Source organism: Mixophyes fleayi, chromosome 5, assembly GCF_038048845.1.
Source record: "Mixophyes fleayi isolate aMixFle1 chromosome 5, aMixFle1.hap1, whole genome shotgun sequence".
NCBI lineage: Eukaryota > Metazoa > Chordata > Amphibia > Anura > Limnodynastidae > Mixophyes > Mixophyes fleayi.
The window spans coordinates 18653831-18677714 of NC_134406.1; the positions used below are offsets into that span (position 1 = coordinate 18653831).

At 40.3% G+C, this 23884-nt stretch overlaps 1 protein-coding gene across 1 annotated transcript in view; it reads left to right on the plus strand.

Moving 5' to 3' along the window:
• The first annotated feature begins 8309 nt into the window (after window positions 1–8309).
• The window catches only part of ICA1 (islet cell autoantigen 1), an 85793-nt gene continuing 70218 nt past the window's right edge, over window positions 8310–23884 (plus strand). Inside the window, exon 1 of the mRNA XM_075211751.1 lies at window positions 8310–8381. The gene's annotated coding sequence lies outside the window, so the exon portion shown is untranslated. The remainder of the gene's footprint in view (window positions 8382–23884) is intronic.

Consider the following 23884-nt stretch of genomic DNA (forward strand, 5'->3'; position numbering starts at 1 on the left):
GGGGTGATTGATAACGATGCCTAAAAATAAAAAGCAGAATAAAATCATCATAAAGCCAATTTCTATGCTGACCCCTGAGCAGTACTGTACTAGACATCTACTTAAATCCTCTATATTGCAACGCCCCATTTGCAGTTATCCAAGTACAATGGTGGATTAAAAGCGATAACAAAGGGGGTCCTGCTTGTATGAGCTCTAAAGCTTAACCGAAAACGTATTTTTTATAGAAAATGTCACAAAAAGAAAAACAACACATCTGTTTCCCCGCGCCCAGCGTAAAACAGTAAGAGAATTAACGGTTCTTTCCCAGGTGAGAACCGCGCGGTAGGATGTGTTCAGTTTTACTGCCTAGAAGAAGCAATATAGATTGTAGGTGATTACAAACACTACCACTTGAACAATGTGCTTCATATATACAATCAAACTGTCCATTGAGGCATGGAAGTACAATAGAAAAGGCAATCACAGCAGAAGAGCATTTCAGTAACAATACAATTTGAAATCCATTGGAAAGGCAAACTGTAGTAGCTGTAAAGTTCTAAGGGTGAATGGCTTTAAAACTCATTATCAATATTGTGGTGTATCCCAAGACACTGGCATGTTTATCCAGAAGGAATTTTTTTTTCCTTCCGAGAGCATTAGAAGAGGTTGGGAATATCTATTTACTTAAATCAGCATTCCTTGTTTTGCGCTCTTTGTGTCGATTTTAGGATCCATCAATATCCCATTTAAAAATAACACGGTAGAATATTTATCTTTTTACACGCTCGGTAAGCACATTCAGAATGACTATGATGCCCTGTTACAAGCAATATTGGATTTGCGACGCTTGTCATTAGGCGTTTATGTAGTACACACTGATGCTATTGTTTATTAATTTCACACCACTTTATTTGCCAGCTATGAGTAAGCATTCATCCGCAGCACATTAAGCTTTTAGAAGGGCCGTCTGCAGCCTCCACCCTTCTTTTGTTGTTTCAACAACAGCAAAAAAAAAAATATTACGCTAAATTAAATTTATTTGTCTAATGTATTGACATGTATATGAAGTTCCGGGCTTAGATCATTGAAGGTTATTAAAATGAAAAATTGAATGGTGAGGCATGACAATGCAGATGCTTAGTGTAATAATATTTTTTTCTATTAAATACTAGATGAATGGGGTGGGCTAAGGAGCTTTGGTAACCCGTTTTGTAATAAGGATCCTTTGCTTGACTGGCGTTATTCTCCCCATGGTACTAGTAATAAATAAATTCACTTAAGCTTGATTTATTAATTCACCTCCCCAGCAAATGACACTTTAAAAGGGAAAATACCTAAAAATAAAATACAAATGATGTCCCCAACTGATAATAAGATTATATGGTAATTATTATTAACTTGTCAGCAGCCTTCTGGCACAAAGAAAATAGCACCAATTACAGTTTTTTTCTAATCATTCTGTTTGGGAGGTGGAGATTTCATCAGACTGGTAGGAAGTGAGTTTGAAGAGATAGATGTCCGGGATCTCCCCTGCCTCCCTCCTCTCTGGACTCACCCCTCCTTCCCCTATTCCCTACAATAGAACTTTGTCATGCAGTCACTATTACTGGTAGGGTTTGTGCTCACAGCTGCCTGCAGTATGGGTACAGTACATAACAGTACATTGGGTACGGGCAGGGCCACCATCAGGGGGGTACGGGGGGTACTGTTGTACCGGGCCCGAGCTCACCAGGGGGCCCGGTACAACAGAGCAACACAAACTTACCTGCCCCCGCCCACTGTCTTACAGTCCGCTGATGTCTTCAGCCTGGCTGTCTGTCAGCGCGACAGCCAGGCACCAGAATGCGATCGCAGGGGTGGAGGAATCATTCCCCTACGATCAAGTGATCTGCCTGTGACAGCCAGACAGCTGCCAATCATGATCGCAGAGGAATCATTGCTCCGCCCCTGCGATCATGTGATCCTCCCTTGTCGCTGATGGTGTGGTCACACCACTGTTCCCGCCGCCGCAGAGGAGGAAGAAGCAGAAGAAGAAGAAGAAGAAGAAGAAGAAGCAGAAGAAGAAGAAAAAAAAGAAGCAGCAGCACAGAAGGAGCAGCGGAGCATCAGCTGCAACACCTTTAACTGTAAGTATATTTTAAATATTTTATTTTTCAGGTTTTTCTGTTTGGGGGGAGGCGCTCATCGGGGGGGGGGTGCCCGGCCCGTACTGGGCCCTATGATTTCTGATGGCGGCCCTGGGTACGGGTACAGTAATATAACTTTGTGCTGTGTCAAGCAGTACTGGTCCTCTAAATGGAGATCTAATGATCATTATTAGGGATGTGCAACGGCCACTTTTGGTGTCTCGTGTTTTGTGTTTTGGATTCGGATTTCCTTGAGGTTTTGGGTTTGGATTTGTTTCGCAAAACACCTGACGAAAGGTTTTGGTTCGGATTTAAAGGTTTTGGATTCGGATTTATTTTGAAAAAAACATAAAAAGTGTTAAAATCAAGTTTTTTGGTTTATTTTCACTCCTACGCTACTATTAACCTCAATAACATTCAATAACAATCATTTCCACTAATTCCCAGTCTATTGTGAACACCTCACAATATTGTTTTTAGTCCAAAACAGGCTCTACTGAGGCAAGATGTCATCCTCATCCTCAACCTCTGATTCCTCTCCCCCTACAGTGTGTACTTCCTCCTCCTCACACATTATCAATTCGTCCCCGCTGGACTCCACAACCACAGGTCCCTCTGTACTATCTGGAGGGCAGTGCTGTACTTGATTGAGAAATTGATAATTCATTTTTATGAACATCATTTTTTCAACGTTCTGAGGAAGCAAGCTCCTTCGCCGCTCACTGACCAGGTTCCCCGCTGCACTAAAAACTCTTTCCGAGTACACACTGGAGGGGGGACAACGCAGGTAAAATAGAGTCAGTTTGTACAGGGGCTTCCAAACTGCCTTTTTTTCCTGCCAGTAACAATATGGACTGTCTGACATGTCTATTTGGATGGTGTCAGCAAAATAATCCTCCACCATTTTTTCTATTGTGACAGCATCCAATGCAGCAACAGTAGACATGTCTGCAATGATTAGCAGGTCCTTCAGTCCGGACCAGATGTTATCAGCATCCCCGCCAGTGGGTCTTTTAGGAAAACTGAGCTTTTTCCTCGCAGCTTTATCCTCCAAATTTTTGTTTTCCATTATATGTAGCACAAGAGAGCGTACCCCTAAGCCACACACACTCGGCAAAGCCTTTAAAAATTATATGCGGCACAGGAGAGTACCACTGGACTTATACTGCAGAATCAGTGAACTTTGCAATATTGCAGTACCACTGGTGGACCTATACTGCAGAATCAGTGAACTTTGTAATATTGCAGTACCAATGGACTTATACTGCAGGATTGTTTTTGGATATTTTTTTAAATTTCTTTTTTTTATAATTATTTTATTTATTTATTTTTTTATAACTTTTTTTTAAATTTTTTATAACTTGGGAATAATGGGGAAATAACAATGCCCTTAGAAGGACAGAGCACAGGACACAGCACCACTGGACTGAACAGGACACAGCACAGGACCCAGCAGCACCACTGAACTCAGAAGGACAGAGCACAGGACACAGCACCACTGGACTGAACAGGACACAGCACAGGACCCAGCAGCACCACTGAACTCAGAAGGACAGAGCACAGGACACAGCACCACTGGACTGATACTGCAGAACACAGCACAGCACAGGATATAGCAGGGCAGAGGACCACCTAACACAACCTCCCTCTACCCTGATCAATGCCTGAGTGAAGATGGCGGCGGCCAGCGAGGAATTTATAGAATCCGAGTATCGCGAGATCCGACAACGGGATTATGACTCGGAGCCTCGCTTTCAGTTTTGCAATTGGCGGGAATACCCGGATCTGTCTCGGATCCGGCTCGGATCGGCAAGGTTCAGGTGGGCTCGGATTTCAGATATCTGAGCCCGCTCATCCCTAATCATTATATCATACTGTCGGTAGTCACTGTACATTGCACTCCTGATATTTACCATGTTACTAGTTTGTTCACTTCATAAGCATCTTTAATCACCCAGGAGTACATAACCTTAATTTTTAACTTGTTGCAACAATGTTACAGCTTTCAGAAAAACAGTTTACCCTAATGTTGGCCCCAGGGCCTGATGAGGGGTTCAGGCCACCCTAGGCTTATACGCTCGTAAGCACCCCCTGAACTTTCATGCCAAAGCTAAAACACGGTAGTTAAATATGAACTTGCCATTAATTTAAAATTTGGTATCCTTCACCCCCTTGCCCCCCGAAGGTTTATATTCCTATGCTCCACTTGGCTTTTTTAAAGGGTCACAGCAAATTTTGTCACTCTTTGAACAAGCGCTCTTGTCGCCGTCCTTGTCTCTCCTATGCGCTTATCACTACACGCTTATCTCTATATATTCTCTTATATTGTAAAATTAATTTCAGTTTATTCCTCTCCCTCTCCCAGTTTTGCATCCCCCCCAAAAAAATTCTTGCCATAGCCTAGTCAGCCTATTGGATAATCAGGCCCTAGTCAGCCCACTAGGTAAAGCAGGGTACATGAGCAGTCAGGGGGGGCGTGGCCAGTTAGGTTAAGGGGAATAGGCAACTCTTGCAGGGTGTGGCTATAGCTAAACAAGTCTGTGCTTCAACCTCTTCGGGTCAACCCACCTGCGGTGATTGGAGAGTGGGCTAGGTTAGTTCAGGCCACATCCTCCAGGGGGAGGATTTGTATGTAAGGTGTGGCACCCTCAGGGTGGTAGAGCCCGGCGGACCTTTCCCTGGTCACTGAACATCTTTCATTCTTCATCCAACATCTTGTTAAGTCATCAATTTTGGCGGCACTGAAAGATCAAGTTATTTGTGGGGAATATTCATCATCATCATCATCATCGTTTATTTATATAGCGCCACTAATTCCGCAGCGCTGTACAGAGAACTCATTCACATCAGTCCCTGCCCCATTGGAGCTTACAGTCTAAATTCCCTACTATAGACACACACTCACACACAGACAGACAGACAGAGAGGGAGAGACTAGGGTCAATTTTTTTTTATTGCAGTCAATTAACCTACCAGTATGTTTTTGGAGTGTGGGAGGAAACCGGAGCACCCGGAGGAAACCCACGCAAACACAGGGAGAACATACAAACTCCACACAGATAAGGCCATGGTCGGGAATCGAATTCATGACCCCAGTGCTGTGAGGCAGACGTGCTAACCACTATATTGACAAGTATCATTATTAGTTTTATTAATATTATTAATGTTTATTTGTATAAAATAGGGACCTACAGGGTAGATAATATAAGAGCACACAAAAAAACAATGGGTAGTATTCTATCAAAATTTTGATGGTGGAGGTGACAGGACTGGGAGAGAGACTGGATGTGAGGCATAAGGCAGTAGCCCAGGAATAGCATTTGCTGAGGGGTTAATCTTTGCCCGTTTGTGGCAAAAGTTAGGAGGTGATTGCACCTGGGACAGGTATTGTTTGTCCTCTATGAGCTGTTTATAACCTTTTTCTTTTTCCTTTTTTACTTATAGAAAATATAGCTGATCCAAGGGCTTGTCCACACATGCGCTATCTTGTGTTGTGTCGCAGCTGGTAAATAATATGTCATAGAGGAGGGACAGGCTGGGCTAGGGGGCAGGGGGGCATCTGGCCCAGGGCCGGATTAACCCGAGGTCTAACTGGGCTACAGCCCAGGGGCCTCGGGCATCCAGGGGGCCCTTGTCAGAGCTCAGCAGCATTATTGATCGGGCCGGGGTTGGCCCGATCAGTAATCTACTTACTGAGAAGATCTCCTGAGAGTGTCACGATATCTCCTCACTAAGGAGCTTACAGCGCGCCGCAGAAGGACAACACTGACCGGGGGGGGGGGGGCGGCGGGCGGCTAACAGGGGGGCCTCATGGGGGGGTGGGGGCGGCTAAAACGGGTGTTTTCAGGGGGGGTCGGCAAGCGGCTGACAGGGAGGGGACTCACAGGTGGGGTCACGGGGGGGGCAACTAACAGGGTGGGCCTCACGGGGGAATGGGGGCCCAGTTAGCCCAGGGGCCTCCATTCCCTTAATCAGGCCCTAATCTGACCCCGAGCCGGCCCCATAGTGGGCTACCTTGGGTTGGGTCACTGGGCCATCTGCATTTTTTGTCCCTTTAAAATGTTCCTAATAGGCGGCTGAGTCAAGTCTTGCCCCCCGGGCTACAATTTGCCAGCCCTCCCGTGGCAGAGAGATAATAATCTGTCCACATAAACATTAACTTGGAGGAGATCACAAGAAAATGATGCAGTGAGTATTTGATTACTAACCACTATTATCCCTGACAAAATTCCAGGGTCGTGCTCCGTTTAGAACCCGGCTTCAGAAAACATTTCTGCGAATGAGCCCTAAAATAAACAGAAGACTCTGTTTTAAGTTTCTATATTGACAGTGGACGATATTATGCAAATTACGGAACTTCTGCGTGCGGTAACTTCAGAATGAGATAATGCTCAACAACAGGAATACCTTGGTTTAATAACCTACTAAAGAGCTTCTCGTTAGCTTATTTCTGTATGAACCCACCTGAATAATACTTTTCATTTTCTTCATGCCAGCTCAAATTAGCATATTTTCAAATAATATTTTAAATGAGATTTTCCTACTTTGAATCTCAATATACCATTCCTCAAAGCATTATAAATGCCAAACCAATTTAATATCCCCTTAATTTCATCATGGGGTGTCACATAGCTATCTGGAAGAACTTTAATTGCTTGTCCAAAGTAGAATATTAGGTGTTGCCCAGTCTTTTATAAATGTCTAATACTGGCATTTAAAATAAATATGTACCAGGATTGTTTATTTATATCAGACATGATGACCTGGGAGATACAATATGACATGTGACTGCCAACTTCTATAAAATCATTTTACATTCAAAAGTATCTTACTGTGAAAATCCATTAAACACATTTTTCACTCAATAGAACCATAATTATCACTGTAAAGACTCATGTTTTTTACTCACTTGATGCTTGATAGAACTGTTCAATTAAGCTAAATTGCCAGTCCTCCCAGGTCTAAACCATAAAGGTATCTAGAAAATCCAAAGTCTAAGGTGATCAAGTAAATCTTTCTTAACATCTTGACATTTAAACATGTTTCAAGTCTTGTTAGTGCAGAAATGAAAAAAAACACAAGTTGAAAACCAAAGGGTTGAAAAATAACATTAGACGCTGGTGTTGGGGAACGACTTATGTCTTGAATGTTCTAATAGAAGGGAATTCTATACAAAATAACTTATGAAAATTCTTACCCCGTAATTAAAAATAAGACGATTTGCAAAATTACTTTTGTGCTGCTTTCTGTTGGAAAAATAGTTGTTTGAAAGTGAAGTGGTCCCCAACGTTTCAATTTGTGTGCTGGAGATTTCAGCCAACATGTATTGTGTGAGTTTGAAATGATTGTAGTCTGTGCTTTTTGCATTCCCCCCCCCTTCCCTAATCATTATAATGGGATTTGATCGACAGCCAGAACCGCTGTTAACTTTTACTTGGTGGAAATGTTTTCTCTACACTCTGCAAAACAGTTATAACAATACATTCTGTACCATACAATGGAGTTATATGTGAGCACTCATTCAGTATATAGTACACCGCTCTATAGTATGTATATAGTATACAGTATGCAGCAGGGAGGCTTTAAGAATATGTTTTGAAAAGCAAGGGCAAGGTATTTTCTCTGCTTTGTTTTTCAATACCTGCTCAATTGTACCTCAGTAAAACTGATGGGAAAGAATGAGACAGCAACTGAAAATTAGATTATAAATGTTTTACTTAGCTTCGGGTATAGGATCAGCACACAAGTATAAAAGCTAGGGGTATTATTGCAGGGGAACTCCCATCTCAGGTTAATATATCCTCCAACGATGAGAAACAGCTATTTCATGCAATGAAGAAACATGCACACATGTTGTTTACGGTAGAAGTTCACCGGACAAATGGGTGAATAATAATAATTATCTCTTGCTGGGTATAAACTCTGCCATATCCCAAAATGTGTACATTTTTAGTGGTAATACATTTCTGGTGCATTTCATACGTACAGTGAAAGTGCATTTTAGTAATAAAAAATAACAAGCAGGATAAAAATACCTAGTATAAAAATGTAGCATAAATGAATCAGCTGATGACCAGGCTTAAAGAGTTATGTTATCACAGTTCATGTTCTCAAGCAAAATAAGTGGCTGCTTTGGAGCAAGTATAATAGCCCCTCAACAATCATTTGTTGATACGCTGTCTTCTTACAGTGTCCTCCCCGATTGGGTCTGGCCATGCTGATTGGATAGAGGCCCATATTGATGGGAGAATTTGTCTCAACCAAACCAGCGAGGTAAAAGCTAATTCCAAGAACGTCCTATAGCACAGGCAACCTAGAAAGAGGAAAATAGTGAATATCACAATCATTGTCACCATTACAGCAGCAGTAGAACCTGTTAGGCAGTAGGCCCCATGCTGCCACCTATGCTCATTTTACTTTCTTCCAACCCTTATTTTTTAACGAGTGAGCATTACTACTTCATTTTATCTTCATTACTGGCGGTACAATTAAAACATAAAGTTCTAAAAAGTTCTCAAAAGTTTTAGAACTCTAGAATCTTTTCAAAAGTTCTACAGTGGGACTAGAACCCAGAACTGACCACCAAATAGAAGACAGTGTTATGTGTGAGTGTATAGCTATGCTTCAAATGCCATTATTCAGTGTCATTTCATTAGGTATAGGAAGGTCCATCCTAGGATTTTGATGATGTCTCCTCCATACTGACCACTACAACGGTCCACAAACTATGAACTTTATGCTATATCTATTGAATCGCGTTGCCGTCCGCTCCTCCCAGCTGAAATCGCTTTTGTTGGTTCCTATTCTCTGCTTCTCTTAGTTGGAGCAAAGGATTTTTGGGGGTTTAAAATGAAATTAGTTAATAATAAAGTGTACGCAGCTTAGGCGAATTTATGCTACAGAACAAAGTCCCATCATGTAGCAATTAAACATTATCATGTTAGCGGTCAAGGCTGTCACATTATTTTTAGGTAGGAGTCCTTTACATTTTCTTCGCCTAATTCGATAAAAACAATAGTTGAAAATTCATTTTTAATAAATGCAAAATTAAAAAGGATATTGTGCAACTGAGGAATATTCCACTACAGTAATGTTTTGCAGAACTGGATTTGTGGGAGTAGGAGCACACCTCTGTACAGAAGGAGAACATTTATTTTGGACATTGCTCGACTCGCCGTGGAATCCCTGAGGAGCTCTTGATCCCTACGCTGACTGTATCAGTTGTTATTAGATCATCAGCAGGAATAAGCATGGAGACCCGATGGCACAGTAAAGAAATCTACTGTGTTATCTCGCTCATCAGCGGTGTTGCTTTTCGTGTTTATGTTTCTCTCTCTTCAGTTCAGCTGATAAGATGTGCACACACATTACAGAGCACAATGTTCTCCAGTTATCCAATGTACTGTATGTATTGTATGTTTGTATAAACTGGCCTGTGATACTGCAGTACTCTATTACAGTACTGCATGTATGCTACACATATTTATAGTTGTTTGCTGTTACATTAACTTTATTATAGTGTATTTCTAGTGCAATTGCAGCATTCTATAGTGCAAGAAATTCATCTGTATGTATCCCATGTGCACGGATGTGTGATATGGTAGCGTGTCCTCCTTCACAACTACCTGGCGTGGTAAAATGCCCATTTCTAGAAGTTTTACTCTCTTCCTCATCCCCGGGTGAGTGAGTCAGTGTGGGCAATCAGAGGTTCCAGCACCTACAGGTGTGAATGAATATAAAACACGGGTGTGGTGGGGGAAATGGTGAATAGGTATAACTGATTAAAATAATGGCTGGTAGGTCATCTTTTTTGAATAAATAAAGTATATCTATTTATATACAGACTCTACATAAAGTCACTTCACTTGTCAAAACACTTTGCGGCATAAAGAACTTGTTCACATTATCATTTGGAGTATAATTGCTCTTTTTTAATCACTTGACTAAGGAGCTAACACTCACTCGTGGGAATGTAGCTCTCCATTTTGTTGCTCTCTTTCTGCATTGTAACTGTTTCTCCATACATCCACTTGCATATCTCCTCTCTGTAATGTCTCTCCCTATATGAATTGGTCCCATATATTAGGGTACCAAGATTCAACTCAATTAGGGCTTTACTTAAAGTAGACTGCAATTTTACTGCCTGAATGTAGACATAAACCTATGGACACAAGATTGGCTTACGTGTGTATTTTTTTACTTGTGTATTTTGAGTTGTACGTATCTTAAATATGGCGTAAAAGTGTTTAGATCTAGCTGGGGTAAAGATATGGGTCATCAATCTGATGATTATGGTGATGACGATGATGATGGTGATGGTGATGATGGTGATGGTGATGATGGTGATGATGATGATGATGGTGATGGTGATGATGATCTTGATGATGGTAGTGATGATGATGATGGTGATGATGATATTGATGATGATGATGGTAATAATGATGATGATGGTGATGATGGTGGTGATGATGATGATGGTGGTGATGATGATGGTGATGATGATGATGGTGGTGGTAATGATGATGATAATGGTGATGATGGTGGTGATGATGATGATGGTGGTGATGATGGTGATGATGATGATGGTAATAATGATGATGGTGTTGATGATGATGGTGATAATGATAGTGATGATAGTGATGATAGTGATGATGATGACGGTGATAATGGTGGTGATGATGATGATGATAGTAATAATGATGATGGTGATGATGATGGTGGTGATGATGATGGTGATAATGATGATGGTGATGATGATGGTGGTAATAATGATGATGGTGGTGATGATGGTGGTGATGATGATGGTGATGATGATGATGATGATGGTGATGATGATGGTGATGATGATGGTGATGATGATGATGATGGTGGTGATGATGATGATGGTGATGATGATGATGGTGATGATGATAATGGTGATGATGGTGGTGATGATGATGATGATGGTGATGATGATGGTGATGATGGTGGTGATGATGATGATGGTGATAATGATGGTGATGATGGTGGTGATGATGATGATGATGATGATGGTGATAATGATAGCGATTATGGTGATGGTGATATTGATGGTGATGATGTTGATGGTGGTGGTGATGATGATGGTGATGATGATGATGGTGGTGATGATGATGATGATGATGATGATGATGGTGATGGTGATGATGATGATGGTGGTGATGATGATGATGATGGTGATGATGATGGTGATGATGGTGGTGATGATGATGATGGTGATAATGATGGTGATGATGGTGGTGATGATGATGGTGATGATGATGATGGTGGTGATGATGATGATGATGATGATGGTGATGGTGATGATGATGATGGTGGTGATGATGATGGTGATGATCGTGGTGATGATGATGATGATGGTGATGGTGATGATGACTGCTATATCTTTACAGTTCAGAAAAGAGATGCAATTAATAAATAAAACCAGCATGCCCACCCCACAAAAAAAATACAAGTAGCCAGCACCAGTGCCATAGCCTGGACTGGTTAACGATAAAGTAGATGGACAAGTCCCAGCAAGGCCTGATAATCCTTCAATGCTCAGGCATGTTGGCTTCATCCTATTATGTTTTTTTATTTTGCACATTTTCTGCATTTTAGATATGTCTAGGAAGTGCCCCCTACCAGCTCTAAATCTGTCCACACAGTTTAAATTTGCCCCTTCACTGCAGCGCAACATGCTTTTGCCAAGGTGCAAAATTGCACCTTCTACCTGGAATTATTCCTAACTCTAAATGAAGATCTCTGAGCACACCCTGACAAGTCTGCCATTATAAACTGTATGCTCACTTCACTCGATCCTGGAAAAAATCATAGTACTGTACATTATTTGGACCAACAGTATGGCAAGTTAAACTTGCCTTGTATTGTCAATTTTTTGGGTGACTTTTGAATCGCTTCCTCTCTGGTCTGGTCGGCTATATATGGGCAGCATTGCAGTCATAACCTGTAAGGAGAAAAAATGGTAACAGTCTGAGCAGCTGTTGCGATACCTGGACAACCTATGACAATTTGCCACGGTCAACCAGCGAGGAGTATGCCTAGGGGTAGCTGGCAAAGACTCTAACACCAAGTCAACACTTACCAGACTACCTTCAATTCCTCACCTGCCCTTAGTACCATAGATATCTCACACCCAGGCCAATATTCTGTAATATAATATTTAAGATTTATTAATAAAAGTGGTAACAACAGCGACTAAAGCACTAGTAGGGATAGGGGTAGAAGCAAAAATAACAATTATAGCTATCTTAAGAAAGGGGTAAACGTCATACTCATCAATGGCCACCCCTAGTACCTGACCCGGGCTTGCGTCAATGCTGCAGTGGCTTTTCCCTTGATGATAAGGCAGTGAGTCTACAACACCAACAGAGACCCTGATAAAAGAATAAGTCTTACTGATCACTGCAGCCCATCAGTAGTCCTCTGATTCTCTAGTCATGAACACCCAGCAGTACAAAATAGAGCACCACCATTAAGCAACATGTGCTCTTCATATAGATATAAAACAAGTCTCCACTTCTGCCAACAAATATATACACACTTGAAGTACTGTGGATGTTTGATCACGTTGGACCATTTAGGAGAGGAGTAGACAGCACTGAGCCTACAGATCAGAACTAGGATTGACTGGGCTTATGTACAAGGGCCTTTATGAGCATCTGTTGTTCAGTTCTTCCCTGGCTTCGCAGTTTCCTTACAAACAGCATATCACGTATATATCACAGCTTCAACACAGTGAACATTACATATTAATGTTTAGCATCAAAGAGGAGCTCTACACACAGGGAGCAGTGAGTTATCTAAAAGGGGGAGGAAAACAATGTATAACAATAAAATATAACAAATATATATTAAACTGTAATTTAGAGATTCTTATCTATGTTGTCATGGCCTTTCATAAATAAATATTTATAAAAAAAACAAACCAGAATTGTAGTTTAATAAAGAACTGTATAATTGGCACATTCCCTCACTATCTTTAACAGACACACAGGGTCCCCTGATGTGCATTCAAGCCAAGAATGTGGTGATCAGATAACACCATCCCTCTGCCTAACTGAGACCACAGGGAGAGCAAAAGGGATAAAAAGTATATCATCATCATCATCATTTATTTATTTATATAGTGCCGCTAATTCTGCAGCGCTGTACAAAGAACTCACTCACATCAGTCTCTGCCCCAATACAGCTTACGGTCTAAACACACATACACAGACTAGGGTCAATTTGCTAGCAGCCAATTAACCTACTATATAATTACAGTCCTAACAGTTCTAACTCAACCCCTTGGTTCCTTACAACAGCACTACTGAATTCAATAAATCCCATTGATTAGTTCAAAAACACAATAAAAAATGTTTCAAGTTAAAAAAAATTCCTATTGATCAAGGGTTCCCAAGCTAAAATAAAAGACTGGGACTTCTTGTCACTTAATAATCTTGGGAACAAAAAAAAACAATACAGTACAGGAAACAAAACAAGAGTTACCTATGGTGCTAATGTATTAACTTAAATTAACCTAAAAAAATTAATTTAGTGTAGGGGTGGGGGTCTAGTTGCTTACCAAAGGATTCTGTAGTCCTCAGTAGTTTGTTACCTGATGCGTTACTTCACATTAGCGATTTCATTAGTGGCAATTGCTATTGCAAAGAAACGCGTCGGATTAAAAAACTTTCTTTGACCACAACCTTGCTACATTCTCTATACAGGCAATCTGGATATTTGGACATTTGATCATTCAGCAGTTACAGTATATATACTTCTCCCCTGGGGATTATTTGACTTCTGATTTCTCCTTTATTTACTCCTTTTCAGACTGGGTCTGGTGGCTCTCAGGAGAAGAATAATACTTTGATCTATTTTAAAGTTTAATTGCTTTATTTTCAGAGGCTTCCAATAATAATAATAACAATAAGAATAAGAATAATCAATCAATATATGAACTGTTAATATCTGAATGTTCTATTTTTCAATTTTAAATAGGAATATTGACATATTCATAAATTATTAAATTATAAACTAAATTTAAAATTTGACTCATCTCTAGTTTTTAAAATTGATTATTATTGTTGGGTGACTATCACAGCTTTTCTTTGATTTTTTTTTTAATACAGTACAGTACAGAAGTTCATGAGGTAGAAGTACAGTAGAACTTGGGGTGATACTGACCTTGTGAGATGCGGGTCCACATCAAGGCCCATCCAAAAGTGTAAAGATTCACGTTTTGTTCAGCTAATTTGTTGAAGTCCACGTACCATCCGGTCTATTTGCAGATGTCCACCTCCGGTCCGGTCCAGTGTACAGAGGTTCATAAGCCGTCCTGTCCAATGAGCCGATAATCACCAGTAGCTGTCTTCTCCATACTGGTATCTTTGTCGTCCATGCCGAGTAAACCAGGTCATAATTCCCTATATTTACCATTTTTAACATGTAACAGCCCTTACTCTCAGTAACTGAGTAATTCATACACATCAACCTGCATGCAGTATTACCAGAATAATTGGTTATGGAGCAGTAACTACGGTCTATGCGACTTTTCCGTAAGGGAATGCAGAGTCCACGGTATTGCACCTGGGATTCCCTGCGCTTTTTAATGTTTCATGGGTTTTTCATTAAGAGCCTGCAAGTCTAATAAGAACAGCCTTAATCTTTATGCATTAGGATGACATAAATGTGCTTTTATGCACCATTAAATAGAATTATTGTAATCCAGTATTTAGATGTAACTGACAGTACAAGATAGACTACACAAGAAGCTCACTATCCGATACGGTTGCAGATAACAAGAGGGTTCTGAGATAAGACAGAAGGGGGTATTGTCCAAAATTGGCCTATCCCTTTAATAAAATGTCATTATATGACTAAATAACAGAAAAACAGTACATCTAATGACCATTAAAATAATGATACTGCAAATTATCCCTATTAAATTGGGTCCAGAGTTCTGTTGGAAGTTTTGAAAACTTCAAAGTGCAGATTTTTTTTTTTTTGTCACAACATTTGTTCAGGTCACAGAGCGCCACTAGCTCGCTGAGTGAGGAACAATGAGTCCATCCACAAGACTGCAATTCTCTGATGTGGAATAATGAGGCACAATAGGATTCATGTTTTGCTATTTCCATTTTTTTTCAGTCTAACCTTTGACACGGGGATGAGGTTTCAGAATTGAGATAACCTGTGTATTGTGTGAAAGATACTCTGACCTTTTCAATAATCTCTAATTTGATTTCTTGGCGGTTGCAACTCTCCATAGCTTTTCATAGCCAGGGGGCAAAATTGCAATAAACGGCTGTTAAGAACGGAGAAGATTGGAAAGAGACAATACTGTAATAAGTGGGGCATTAAAATTCATTGTCAGGGAAAAAAAATGCGCGATAAACAGGACAAAGCAGAATAGGAAGCATTCTTTGTGAAAGTAACTGGAGAGGAACAGAATGTGACACATTGTATCATTGCAGCAGTAATACTGCCATCTTGTGGTTTCATTTGTCTATTTCTAATCAATAAGATCCATTTTCATATTACATCTGTCAGATCCACTCAGAAAAGTGAAATAGTTTAGTAGGTGAAACAAAGTTTGATATGTTTAAATTTGCCATATTATAGAAACATTTGAATAGTCATTTTTACATTTGTTTATTTATTTGCTTGTATAAAAACTAGGAATCACTGTTAGTCTGTAAAAGATAATTATTTGGTAGTTTCAACTTTAGTGTTATTTTATGGTACTTTTGGCTACATTTTAATGCATTAATGTGTTTATTTTTGTGACACGTTTATGCAAAAGGAGCAAGTTATTAGTCAGTTTTTTCTTTAAGGTGTATTTGACTAGGGTCAGAACACTTATTATAATCTTTCTTCATTTACTGCATGTTTGTAACCTATAGCCGATCAGACCATAAGAATGTTCACAGCAGCAAAGAGTATTTTAGGAGACAAGTGCGCTGATCCTAGGTCTTGTGGGAGGCCGCTGATGTGTGGAGGGGAATGGAAGCAAGTGGGAGTGAGATAGTAGAAGAGCAGGGTCCTCCATCAGCACAGAGTAGGAATGCATGGCTCCTGTCAAACTGGTGTGGGAAGATTATGGTGTAAATGTTACTATATGAGAAAAAGTTCACAAATACTACATGTTTCCAATAGTTAGCAGTTCGGATTGAATTGTACTGACTTGCTAAATAGTCTTTCCACTTTTAGACTACTTATCAGTTTGTACATGTCTTTCTATAGCTTTTCCTAAAAACATCACATTTCACGTTTTCCACTAGGATTCTTATATCTACCACGCAAGTTGTCTATTGCTGTTCCCCTTGGTTATGGCACAGCTCTGCTCTGTGCAGTGGATAAAAATGTATCCATGGAGCAGTTTTGCATAATATCCAAGGGCAACCAATATAAACAATTCCACATGCATGTGATATACACAGTAAGTATTAGGGCTGATGGCAAGTCTCATAAACTTGAAGAACAGGTCACAGAGGTCTCCGCCTAGAGCAGCCGCCTTTCCCGTAGAGCTGAACGTGCTCACAGGTACTCGGATGCCCCCAGGTCTTAAGCTCAAAGTAGTACAAGTTTATAACCCTTCCGCAGCGCAGGCGAGGGCCAGGTGGAGGAATAGCAAAGTCCAAACAGGCTGAGGTCAAGGGGTACAGCGGGCAGCAGTGGTGTAGTCCAGGCAAAAGGTCTGGTGGCAAACAACGAATCCAGGTAACAGGCAATACAGCAGAGTCTAGTACACAGTCCAAGGTCATACACAGCAAGATCAATCCAAAGGCAGAGAAGGGGAACAGAGCAGGGAGCAGGTAAGTATGCACAGAGCAGGAACTATAACCGGCAGTGAGGCCCAGTCCTCACTGCCTTTAATACTATGATGGACAAATCAGAAAGGAGGAGGACAGGGCTGACAATGAGCCTCAGGAGGTTGCTAATTAATTACTAGCTGGGAACTAGCATAGGTCCTATCACAAACCAGGAACATGTATAAATGACAAATAGAATCACGCGAGAGCTCCCCCTGGAGTTGGAGGATGTCCCTACACCCTCCTACTCTATGCCACAAGATAACAGTGCATAGTAACTAATGCAGGTGCTCGGCTGCTACCTCACGCCAGGATGCGGCGTAGCGCCGCGGCTCGTAAGAAAATATAGCAACATACTTCTATTAGTCACAGCAGAGCGATTACAAATTAATAAATGGAAGTGGTGTAAAGGAGAAGTACATCCATGTTTTTGTGGCAGAAGGAATGTCTGTGTCTACCACATAGTAAATAACATGACACCCCATTATGAACCAGTCACCAGGATAATACATCCTTAGGTCTAGACTACAATGAGATTCAAATCGGCGCGTTGTGTCTCCGGAACATCCGCGGAGACACCTGATGCCGATGTTTTGGCTGGAACCTCCGCTCATTTTTCCTCGTATCCCATAGTGGTGCGAGGAACACTGAGCGGAGATTCCTACCGTAACTGGCAACAACGTGCGCAGCCCAATGTTAATTAGCCTTGGATCAGATGTTTGGTGGGAGCAGAATTACAAGCCAAATAAATATAAGGCCACATTTTAACCTCATATATAATGGCACATAAAACTCCTGTATCTGTCTAGGCCACAGTGTCGGGTTGTGATTTTGTGCATGAATTTATATTCCCATTCCTACGTCCCTTTCTGTGTTCTGAAATTCATCATTCACACAATAACCCTCAGGACATTACCTCTCTGGAAACTGCGGCAGAAATGTTCTGCTACCGAAACAACTGTTTTGTGATTATTTATATTGATTGTATTGTATTGAACGTTTGCCCTGTTTTAAATTAAAAGCATGTTTATTATGATTTGTCTATGAATTAAATATTATTTCAGTAAAATATAGATTTTAATAAATTAAGAACTTGTCACTAATACATTTAAAGTAAATAGGCCACTCTCCAACCCCTTCATCATTTATTTCAAATACATGGTCAAGTATTGCCCCCAATTGATATTATGCCCCAAAGTATTGCCCCCAGTTCATATTATGCCACAGTATTGCCCCAATTCATATGATGCCACACAGTAGTGCCCCAAGTTCCTATTATGCCACACAGTAATGCCCCAGTTCGTATTATGCCACACAGTAATGCCCCAGTTCCTATTATGCCACACAGTAATGCCCCAGTTCATATTATGCCACACAGTAATGCCCCAGTTCCTATTATGCCACACAGTAATGCCCCAGTTCCTATTATGCCACACAGTAATGCCCAAGTTCATATTATGCCACACAGTAGTGCCCAGACAGAGAGGAGGAACAGATCTGTATTATCTGCAGCCACACAATTTATTGTGGCTGGTCCCAGGGGAGGGCATCGGCCCTCGGTCTGACACTTAATCCTTCCATTCCCAAGCTGGAGAGGGGGTTTCCAGGAAACTAGAAATCCCCCCTGCCTAGCTAGAAGAAAGGTTATTAATGAGCCACAACTTGCCTTTAATATATAACAATATGGATATTACTGAGCAGAATATTATAATCCAAAATAATTTAAGAGGCTGAACGTAACTAAATATGTTCATTATGTTCTCTTTTACCCCCGAGCTGGTGGAGGGAGCTTCACCTCTATTTTATATCATTCGGAGCCATTACTATGTGAGTGACAATCTTACAGTCTTTCTCTCCATAGTATATATACTGTGTAGGTTGATGGCTTTATACAAATAGGTGGGGCCGGGGAAGTCACAGCAGCTTAACTGACTGAAATGGCAGATTTTTAAACTATATAATTTCCAGTTAATTGTAATACATTGGAGGCATCCTCAACTGTCTGTAATGGAATGGGGAGGTAATATTACTACTTGTGAGAGCTGCACAGGGGAAACATTGAACAATATGTTTTATATCAGTCTTCATTTAAAGACCATGCCTTTGGCAAATCAGTGGCAATTAGCAGCTCATATTGTCTATACATAATCCCCATGTATGAAGATCAAATTGTTAATTTTGTATATTTTATATAATTCTAGTGCATGAAAGTAAATCTACTTATAACAATGATATTTTCAGAAATACATCAAATGCTTGTTTTAGTACCTCTTAATCTTTTTTGTTTTCCAAGTTTGATATTTGACTTTGTGTCCAGGATGTGCCGCGGTTGACATTTCATTACTGTTGTGTGGAACACGCAATGAAAGTGAAATTTATGCTATGAAAAGAACAGTGAAGGAGAGTAGTTTAAATGTTCTCCCTTTGAATGCCATCTAAGCTTCGTGCTCAAAGACTTCGTTAAAAGTTGATACACAGGCAGGACTGAAGGCTTCTGCTTGGAGGACAGATTTACATAACTGCAAAATTACCCCATCATTGATACTCGGTACAGTAACTAATCTTCTGTGTAATATAGCTAATGTGTACAGTGCAGGTGGCATAGAGAAAAGGTGTCGATTAATTTAAATCTCAACCCCAATAGGTTTGGAATAAGATCAATGAAAGTAGAATAATAAACATCAATCTATAAACACAATCTATAAATTAAAAGGAAATAATTTAGGAGACTCTATAATGGAAAAGGATCTGGGAGTGCTTGTAGACAGTAGACTAAGCAATAGTGCTCAATGTCAAGCAGCAGCTGCAAGGGGAAATAAAGTATTGGCATGCATAAAAAGGGGTATAGATGCAAGGGAAGACAGTGTAATTTTGCCACTGTATAAATCGTTGGTAAGACCTCATCTTGAATATGCAGTACAGTTCTGGGCACCACTCTATAAAACAGATATTTTGGAACTAGAAAGGGTTCAGAGAAGGGCGACAAAATTGATAAAGGGTATGGAGTCATTAAGTTATGAGGAAAGGTTAGCCAGTTTAGGCATGTTTACTTTAGAAAAGAGGCGTCTAAGGAGAGATATGATTACTATGTACAAATACATTAAGGGTCAATACAGAGAACTTTCATGGGAACTTTTTACGTCAAAGACTATACACAGGACACGCGGTCACCCCCTAAGGTTAGAGGAGAGGAAATTTCACAACCAGCAAAGGAAGGGGTTCTTTACAGTAAGGGCAGTCAAGATATGGAATTCACTGCCAGGGAAAGTTGTGATGGCAGACTCAATAGATATGTTTAAGAAAGACGTTGTGGAATTCCCTCCCTCGCACAGTAAGACTTTCCTCTAGTCTTTAAACCTTTAAGCGTTCACTGAAAACCCACCTCTTCAGACAAGGTTATGATATTCCTCAGCCACCATCTTAATTTCCCTAGATTACCCTATCACCATCCTCTACACAGCTAACGCAAGACAACAACCCTCTGACCTATACTGCAACACACACACCCCACTCAATACTTTTACCTTTGCATTCTAGCTGGTCCATTGTGCAATATGATGTAGCACGTGCCCTTGTGTTTCTAACTCCCATTGTCCTATAGATTGTAAGCTTGCGAGCAGGGTTCTCTTACCTCTCTGTCTGTATGTATTACCCAGTATTGTTTTATTAATGTTTGTTCCCAATTGTAAAGCGCTACGGAATTTGCTGGCGCTATATAAATAAATGTTGATGATGATGATGAAGAAAGGGTTAGACAATTTTTTAGCGGAAAAGTGTATCCAGGGATATGACCGTTAATTAAAATGAAGGATAGTAGCTGATATAGGGTAAAAATAGGACTGCAATATTGGGTCTGGGGGGACTTTCACAATTGAAACAGATTGGCGGTTGCTTACTCTGGATCAATTTCAAATAAGTGAGGGATCGCAGGAGATCCAAAAAGGTTGAACTTGATGGACTGGTGACTTTCTTCAACCTCATCAACTATGTTACTATGTTACATCTAATATACACATTGCACATTCATTGATGTATTACCAAGTAAATACTTACAATACCGCCTTGATGTTTGGATGCGCATAATGACACCATTACGATAAGGAATCTCCGCTCATTGTTCTGCGTACATCTATCGGACGTGATGTAAAATGAGCTGAGATTTTAGCCTGAACATCCAGGCACTGTGTCTCTGCGGACTGTTCCAGAGACTCAACGCATTGAATCGAATCTTCCTCTAAATGTGACACATGCAATACTAAAGTAATTCTATTTATTTCACATAGTACACACAGCTTCTAACGTCGAACATTAATCCTCACAGGCCCATTACTTTTTACATTTCCCCAACTTAAAGGTGTTGATCAACTTTTAGTTGTCTCCCTCATATAGTCTATTGTTTGGGGGGTTCACATGACATACATGCATTAAAGTCCATTTTATGTTGGGGGGAACATACAGAGAGAAAAAGAGCAAAATAATAAATCATATCTAAATAACTGTTATTACATATGCATGCATAAATAGGGTTTACTATAAGAATATACATATTTATATATCTACGTACATACTGTATGAGAAATGGGTTCACCTAAGGAGGCAATAAAGGTTATTTAAGAGCTTCTTGTGAGCTGCAATGACTGATCTATGTGTTACTTAAATGTTTGACCTTTAAGGCCTTTCAATAAGCATAATGGAGTTTAGAGGATAGCTACTAATTTGTAAGCAGTTATATTTGCATATCATTTCCATCCTCCTATCCTTACAGTTTATTAAGTTTTAAGTAAAGCTACAGATCTACCTAGAAGGGGGTTAAGGACCCTACTTATCTTATAGCATAACCTATTACCAAGACCTTAAACGCATTAATGACCTGATGAGGTCTAACCTTAGTTCAACACCGTTGTTTAGAACGTCTGGATTCTGGTTCATGTGGTTCCTTTAAAACGACAAACCCAAAATTATTTTTTCTTGCTTCGTGTTTAATGTAAGTATTTAAGGATGAATAGATTATTCTTGTTTTAGGACTTTGACTTAGTTTCTAATAAGGTGTTATTTACTTTCAGAGCTGCAGATTGAGTAGTTTCATTGTTTGTCTTCTCTGTCCAAAAATCCCTGTACCCCCCTCCCAGAGCCAATCTCGTCAGTCTTTTTGGGGTGTGACAATGTTCTCTCGCCACAGTAGGTTGGGGGCTTTGCCTAGTGGTAAGGGATTCGCCTGGCATTATTGAGGGGTGGGGGTATTAAGTAATAATGGGTCTGGTCAGAGAGGACATTTGATATCACAGCGAGCAGGGAAGATGCGGTAGACCCAACCCACCGTATTTGTTCATAGTGGACACAAAGTGATAAAATTAAAATGCATAGTATACATATTCCCTTCTGCTGGGCACGGTTACGATAGAACATTTGGGGCTACAACTCTTTTAAAAAAGTATTGACATTAACAGAGATCGTCTTGATGCTAGAGGTCAAAATAAATCCAGATTTGGGAAGTCGCAAATAAAGCAATACAGTGCAGATCTATAGAGAAGTTACTGAGCTGATATTCCAAAAATTATTACTTAAAGCATAAAAATGTTGAGGTTCTGGAAGTAACAATTGCTCAGGTTAGTACTTTCAGTTCATGTAAATATACAAGTGTGCCTGCGTCCTTTTAGGAGCCTATATTAGGCACAATAACCAGAAAATGTGAAAAAAACCATAACAAATAAATGACATAAAAGACATAACCGCTGATCTAACATCCCACAAAGCAGAGAATTGTGGGTAATCATCAGATATCAGGACGTAGTGATGAGACATGAAAACTATAACCAGATTGTAATCAAATCTCCGGTGTATTTATTAAAGTCTAATTCACCGCAATAGGGTCTATGTGTCAAGGAAAATATGGAGGTAGGTAGTTTTGCGTGGCTGACAGTTGGGGATATGCAGATCACTCTTAATGCATGGGCACACTAGGCAGTTGCCCAGGGGCCCCATGAGCATGGGAGCCCCATGAGCATGGGAGTCCCATAGGCTTGCCAACTTTATCAACATATTATTCCGGGAGATTTATTCAGAACCTTCAAACCTTCTTTATTAAAACGTTTAGGTAAACTAATCACCTCAGTATCAGCTGTTATCTGTACATGCGATCTTGCTGTTCAGAATACATATCTTGACACACATCATTTTTATAAACAATTTTTGAAGCAATTCTCTACAAAGAAATTTTGCAAATGTTTGTGTTGAACACTTGATTAATAATAAATAATTCATAGTGATTTCATACTGTGCCTTCTCCGTCTGTATGATTTACCAACTGAGTACCATTTTATGTTGAATTTCTTGTTTTTCAACTTCAAGGCTCATGTTATATTGTCCAAACGTTTGTGTGGATTAATCTCTGCTGTACAGCATGTTTTTTTAATTTTTAAACACTGATTTTGTTAAAGGTACCAATAAATATAGCTTTTATTGATAATTTACATTTTTACTCTTGTGAGTGGTTGCAAAGGTAGGTCCTCAGTGCACTGCTTTGCCCGGGGGGCCTATAATGCGGTTAAGGCGGTCCTGAGGCCATGCTCGGAGGAGGGGTTAGGGCAGATCGAGGGCCTGCACCCTGGTTATATTAATCTCACCATGCGGAGAGCTGCACCGCTCCTTCCTCTCCTCCCTCTGCCAAATCTACTAGTCACCGCTGAGGTGGCAGAGGTAAGCCCTGCTACTTTTTGAGCATAGTTGCGTGTTATGTGATATATGTCATAAGTATGACATATGGTAATACTGTGTGCTAAAAATGGAGCACTAGTCCTATAGTTAGTACAAGAACTCAATATTTTGTAAAAGACATCAGCCTTCCCCACACTAAAGGTCAAGTGGGAGCCCAATGCTGCGGACCTCCGCACTCTGCAGTACAGGGTGACTTACCCATCAGCGCTGCAACGTTGACTATTTGTAAATCTGCAAAGCATTTAA